Below are 7,322 nucleotides of genomic sequence, written 5' to 3' on the forward strand. Positions count from 1 at the left end.
ATTTCACTGCTAAATTTAGACAGAGCCCACTGTGCAGCGACTAGCTAATTATCTGTTTAGATAGCACTTCAACACGTTGTTGAGAGCCAGTTAAATGTTAAACAACCAAAAATCTTAATATCGCTAGCCAATTCCATTCCCCTGGCCTTCCCCCTGATGGTTCCAGTTTCCAGAGAAAGTAATTTAGCCAACATTTGAAAAGGTGCCAAAGGCTTAGTATGGGGGGCCATTGTGCAATTGCGTACAGAGACCATGAGGGATTAGCAGGTTTAGTGCTTCTCAAAAGGATGATATGGAGCTTTAAAAACTATATTTTCTCCATATTTTGAGAAATTGGATTAGTGACATGCTATGATTATATTCTTCTCTGACCTAAAGTGAAGAGAGACCCTGGAAGAGCAGTATTTATAGATATCCTATAAGCATTAAAAGAGCACTATGCTAGTATTTTGTGTGTATAATGCATTATGTCTAGTATTAATTAATCATTTGTGTTGATATAGAATCTTTGGCCAGAGATGTCAAAGCACAGGCTTACTTCTCATGGAAGGTAGCAATTACTATTATCCCTACCTGACAAGGAGAGGAACCTAGGCACAGAGGTTAATGGAAAATCCTACAAGCCACATGTGGTGGTTTTCCTGCCAGACCCAAGTTCTTGCCTTCCGCTGGGCACCACTGACCTCTCAAGATTCCTTTTAAAGTCAGAAACAAATTTACTGAGGTAACTCAAATTTTTACTTCCTAAGCTTCTAGTCTTAAATTACACTGTTCTCAAATGAAGACATACTCACCCCAAGCCTTCCTGTTGGAAATTATTACTAGCTGCAGAATGAGATTGTATATGATACAGTTCATTTTCTTTCGATATTTCCTCCAGAAATATTGTTGAATGTAAAACAAAAACAAAAAAAATTATCATGGGAGTGTGCTTCATACCATTTTACTCGTCTAACTTTACAGATAAGTTCACCTTTATTGTTTGAGTGACAAACTGGTTCAGGAATAATTATAGCTAACTTATTAATATTTCTGGCACCATTAAATCCAAAGTATGCATGTATTTTCGAAGAAGAAAATTATCTGAACAAAAGGCAACATGATCCTACTGCCAACAATGACTTCATTGTTTTGGGTTAAAAGTACTGATGGTGTCCATCCCACTTTCAGCCTCAAAGACTGTTGGCCAATTATCGAGGTTCATTAACTCTTAACTAAAAAACAAAGGTTGACAACTTAACAAAGAAGTAATTATGTACAGTGCTGGGCATTTTACATTTACTCAAATAATACAAATTAAAGGTTTGAGACTATTATTAGAATTTCATAGCTGACTCTGAAACAAAGAAAGTATTTTATAGTGAAGGTGGGCCATTATGTACTCAGCTCATTCCCCTTACCATCAGCAGATTTTTTATAACCTGCTGCGTGAAGAGGTATAGCTCTTCCCTAAGTGGAAGAGATGAGCAATGCTTTGTGGAATGTTTGAACTTGGTATATATTTGATAATAAGTTGATGTCACTCTACTAGAATCACAGTCTTCTAGAGCAGAACTATGCAAATACTTAAAATCAAACTGCAGACCCACAAAAAGTCCACCTAGTTGCAAAATCTTCACTGATCTCGCATTTATCAAATGCAACTATTTTCTATTGAAAAGATCCCCACTATATATTCATGCTGATTTTCCCCTTGTATTTCCTTTGGATCTTTGCTCAAAGTTCACTCTGTCATTTAAGTCTTCTATCACCACCCTATTTAAAGAGCCCCCCTTGGGCAGCCCAGGTGGCTCAGCGGTTTAGCGCTGCCTTCAGCGCGGGATCCTGGGGTCCCGGGATTGAGTCCCACTTCGGGCTCCCTGCATGGAGTCTGCTTCTCCCTCTGCCTGTGTCTCTGCCTCTCTCTCTCTCTCTCTCTCTCTCATGAATAAATAAATAAAAATTAAAAAAGAGCTCCCCTGCCCCCAATTCCTATCACCCTTAACTTGCTTTATTTCCTTCATTCTTCTCACCATTTGACACATTATGGGTTGTTTGTTTGTTTTGATTTTCTGTTTTCCCTTAACTAGAATCAAAGTTCCATGAGGGTGGGCAGGGACCTATTTTTTTTTTTTAATTGTTGAAACCCAACCTCCCAGAACAATAAGTCCCAGACCAGACGACTAAATGATAAACATAGTGACATAGCATACTCAGGTGTATGTGTAACCACAGACAAACGCAACAGAAGAATATTAATTTCTTAAAATTTTAAAGCCTTGATCATGTTGAGTTTTTTAAGCTGGATGATGATTAGCTGACCATTGCTTAAGACTCTCAATTTAGGGGTGCCTGGGTAGCTCAGTTGGTTCAATGTCTGCCATTGGCTCAGGTCGTGATCCCAGGGTCCTGGGATAGAGCCCAGCATTGGGCTCCCTGCTCAGCAAAGAGTCTGCTTCTCCTCTCCCTCTGCCCTTCCTCCTGGCTCATGCTCTCTCTCTTTCTCTCTCAAATAAAATTAAAAAAAAAAAAAAAAAAGACTCTAATTACTCCTAATGCTGTTTATTAAACTTCCTCTCTCTACTCCATATTGACATTTCCACACTCCAGGTTAGGTTTGTAATACTGGGGCTGGGGCTGGGCAAACTAATATCTCCTTTGCCTGCGGGCTTCCTGGTGGGTTCTATCAATAGAACTCCCTGGAGGGAGGGTGGAAGTCTGAGTAGGGGAAAAGAGACTTACTTGTTCCTTTCTGTTTGCTTTGTGCTCCTACCAGCATCCCATCAGCAGTAATAGCCCTTTCCTTTGTCATCAGCAGTTGGTTGCAGCATCCCACTTTTACATTCTTAAGAACCAGACTCATCCTATCTCCACAGAGGTACCAGCACTGGCCAGTCTGTGCCCACTTCTCAGAGGTTTGAGCCCTGGCTCAGCAGGAACTCTAACCACTGAGCTTCTGAGCTCTAATAACCCAACCTTTTCCCTTTGTTTACACAGCAATAAAGGTGGTAATGGCTCCTTACAGTTTCATCGCTGGATTACCTCAGTGTTCCTCTTGTTGTTGTGGAGACCCCCTCTAACCCCTAGGTAATAAAACCCTATTATTAAATTCCCTCACTACCATAGCATGCTCCCTATGTTCCTGATCAGACCTTGATTGGTGCTCTGTTTTTCTCAGTGACTATTTCCCCAACATTCCCTTGTAATGATTACTTTTCTCTAAGTCAAACTATTTAAAATAACAGAGCCAATGTCAATCTGTCAATTAATGTAAATAAAAGCAATAAGGTAAACGGGCAAAATGTGTTCCACTTCATTGGCAATAATCCAGGTTAACAGAAGTAGGTTTGAAATAAGTAAATTTGGTGGTAATCATGTTGGTGTTTTAGTTGTATATACATACAACTTGTTTTTGTTGCTGCTGATGTTGTTTACATCACAGTAAAAACAAATAGAAATTTCTAATTTTAGATGGTTTAGGTGATTTATTTCTTTCATAGGACTTGCTTGTACTTGAAAAATCATTATGGAACTAAAAGATAGGAGGATTATTTGGGAAAAGAAGAAATGAACTTCTCTCCCAAACCTACAGTGAAAACAAACATATATTTCACATAGCTATTTACAGCCTAATTCTATAATATACAACTCTTTTGGAGGGGTGCCAGGGTTCCAAAGAATGTAGCTCGAGGAATGGTGTTGAGGCAGAAAGAAGAGCTATGCCATAGCATTATGGAAGATCAGATAAAGGCTAATTGAACAGAGATTATTGAACTACAATATTCTGGGTTCTATGTTAGGTGTTGGGATTGAAAACAATCCAAGTCCTGACCCCAAATACTAATAACAGTATTCCTACATGCAATAGAGGGATGTACTCGATAGAAGAGAGCAGGGTGTGCCTAAAAGAGGCCAGGAAGGCCTAAAATCAAAGATCACACTTGAATAGTCCTAAAGAATGGCTAGGAATTTTCCAGAGTGGTGGCATAAAAGCAGCAGAGGAAATAGGAGGAGGACAGATGGAAGGATACAGAAGCATGAAAGAGTCATGATGTCTTTTGGAAACCACAAGTATTACGTGTGCTGCTAGAGGATAACCTGCAAAGGGAGATTAGATGGAAGGGTAAAATAACGTTAGATAGGTAGACAGACTGTTTTTAGGTCCTATAAAGAAGTTTAGATTGTATCGGGTAATCATAGGAACAATCGAAGAACTTTGAGTAGGGCAATGTCAACATTGGGTTTTCTAGAAAAAATCAGAGAGGTATGTGAAAGTGAGGATGAATGGATTGTCAGGGGGCTTGGGAAAAATAAGCAGAAATTCCAGAAGGAAGCTGTTGTGAGGAGCAGAACAAATGAAAGTCTGAACTCAAGCAGCAATAAGTGGGTGGAAAGGAGAAAATGAATTCAGGAGAATTTTAGTATTTCAAAACAAAATCATTTATTCCTGCAGTGGTCTGAGTATCTGTGGCTAGCCAACAGGTAGTAATGGAAGCAACTGTGCAGGCAAAAGGCACATAAGCAAAAGGATGACAATGGGTGAAAGAAGCACTTGAAAGAACGTAATGAACGTGCTGATGGAGGCAGAGGGCCATTAAAAGAAGAAAGAATGTAGAGAAGAAAATGAGGCCAGGGGATCAAATGACAGAGGTTGAAATAATATAATTGATGGTTTAACAATTTACTGGGCACATTTTATAATTTCCTTCCAGTTTATATTATTCCTTTCATTCTTATGGGCATAACTCAGATTCATGTAGTGGCCTGTACAGTTTCTTTTATATTATCATTAATAAACAGTTGTTGGATGAAAAGGATAGAGAAGAAAGAATAGTTTTGTGGATGGTTTCATATTTAGATTGACTGAACAAAAGAAATCTGGTGTCCGTGTAGGTTCAGTACAATGAAGAGCCACTTTTCCCCTCATGAGTATTTCAACAAATCCTGCCCTAATTAGTTGCCTGAAGCTTTATTTCTAACTTGTACCCTTTTGTATCTAACCCGCATCAGATATTCATCGGCCACTCCATGTCTCATGACCCTGAGAGATGCACTTAAAGAAGTTTTGTAATGTAAGGTTAAAAGCCCTGGAGCTTCACTGCCCAGGTTTCAGTTCCAATCCTCTGCTTTGCGACATTGGGCAAGTTACTAATTCTGTCTAGAGGAAATGTTGATTCCTCCTTTAGAGTATTGTCTAAAGATAAAATTAGTTCACATGATGCCTTTAGAACAGGTTTGATATACAAAGCCCAAGAAGTGTTAGTTTTTGTTGTTATTAATAAGGAGCGTTAATATGTTTAAATATAGATTCAGGAATCACATTATCAATCATCAGCAACCTGGGAGTGGAATTTTGATCAGCCTTACATTCCCCAAGTGTAATTGAAATCTTGAAACCAGTTCTGATGAACTCTGCCTAACATTAACCAGACTGTGCTAATTCAGCATTCTTCTCTAGCATTTCGACCTCTGCAGTAGACCTTCTGTGGTAGGCAGAAAAATGCTCACCCAAAGATGTCCACGTGCTAATCCCTAAAATTTGCGGATGTATTAGGTTTCATGGCAAAGGCAAATGAAGTTTGCCAATGGTTATGGTTGCTAATCAGCTGGCTTTGAAAATGGGGAGACTACCCTGGATTATTCAGGTGGTCCCAATGAAATCAGTCACAAGGATCCTTAAAAGTCAAAGAGGAAGGCGGAAGAGTCCGAAGGAGATGTGACTATGGAAATGGTCAAGGGATAAACATCACTGGCTTCAAAGACAGAGAAAAGGGACAATAAGCCAAGAAATATGTCAAGGTTTGGAAGATGGAAAAAGCCATGACCCGGTAGACTCCAGAAAGGAATGAAGCACTACCCACCCATGCCTTGATTTTAGCCTATTAGACTCCTAACCTACAGAACCATAAAGTAATAACTTTGGGTTGGTGTAAGCCATTGAGTCTGTAGCAATGTATTACAGCAGCTTTTGAAACTATGATGTGGTGAGAAGTATATATTTAATCTTTGTGTCTTGGGTTCCTGGCATAGAGCTCCCAGAAGCCTTGGAATTTCCTGAATGATAGGCATGAGAAGAGTGGGTTTTGTTATTTAATAAGCCTCTTTCAACCAGCTCTGCATTTGTGCCAACAAGATGACTCTGGGAGGATGGGACCTAGGTATTGGAGAAACCAACCACGTGATTAGAGGGTTGGAACTTTCAGCTTCACTACCCCTTTCAACCTCCAGAGTATAGAGAAGGGCTAGAGATTGACTTAATCATCAGGGGCCAGTGATCTAATCAATCGTGTCTACTTAATGAAGCCTCCATTAAAAATTCTGACTGAAGTGATTTGGAGAGTTTCCAGGCTGGTAAATACATGGAGGGGTTGGGGGTGGAGGGTGCACTCAGGGAAGGCACTGAAGCTCCGCTCCCCTTCCACATACATCGATTGCTCTGTGCATCTTTTCCCCTGTTGGCTATTCCTGAGCTGTGTCATAATAAACCAGTAAGTGTAGGTGTTTCCCTCAGTTCTGAGAACCATTCTAGCAAATAATTAAACCTGGGGCGGGGGGGGGGGGGGGGGAAGTCACAGAAACCCTCAAGTTTTTTGCCAGTGGTCAAGAGGTACAGGTGGCAATTTGGGACTTGAGCTTGGCGTCTGAAGTGGGTTAATCTGTTGGATCTGTGCTAACTCCAGATAGTGTCATAATTAAACTGTAGGATAACCAGTTGTTACTAAGAATGGGGAATACCCTTCATCATATTTGGTGTCAGAAGCTGGTGTTTAGTAGAGAGGAAACTTGAGTTTTCTTTTACTAGTACACCTCCAAAGCCCCCTACTTTAATTGCTTTGACCAACATTCAAGGACCTTAACATACAACTCAGCACCATTTCTAACCACCCTATCTAGCTTCCCTGAACACCACTGTGGGCCAACTCCATTCCTTACCAGTCTATTTGTTTTCTTCATGAGACCCCTTAGGACATCTGGTCCACCATGAACAAACAGCCCCATATCCTTGTCTTTAACATTCCTGCCTTCTCCAACTAAATGAAAAAAAAAAAAAAAAGGATTTTCTCTTAAAATTTATTATCTTCTGCGTTATCTTCTACAGAAAGCTTTTGATTTTTTTCCACTTCAACCCATGCCGCCTAAAGCAGGACTGGGTATATCTACATACAGATCATTGCTCTACAGCCTTCTTTTAACAACTCATCCGCATACATTTTTTTATTCTACTTCTACTTGAAGTCTTTGACAATATCATTAGTCTTCGGCCTCCTGTGGTGTCAGGGGGAATATCTCACTGACAAGCTTTTCTAGCCTAGCCTCCTGTTTTCCTACGTGTTTACTATCAC

The sequence above is a fragment of the Canis aureus genome, chromosome 35 (genome assembly GCF_053574225.1).
Source record: "Canis aureus isolate CA01 chromosome 35, VMU_Caureus_v.1.0, whole genome shotgun sequence".
In the NCBI taxonomy this organism is placed as follows: domain Eukaryota; kingdom Metazoa; phylum Chordata; class Mammalia; order Carnivora; family Canidae; genus Canis; species Canis aureus.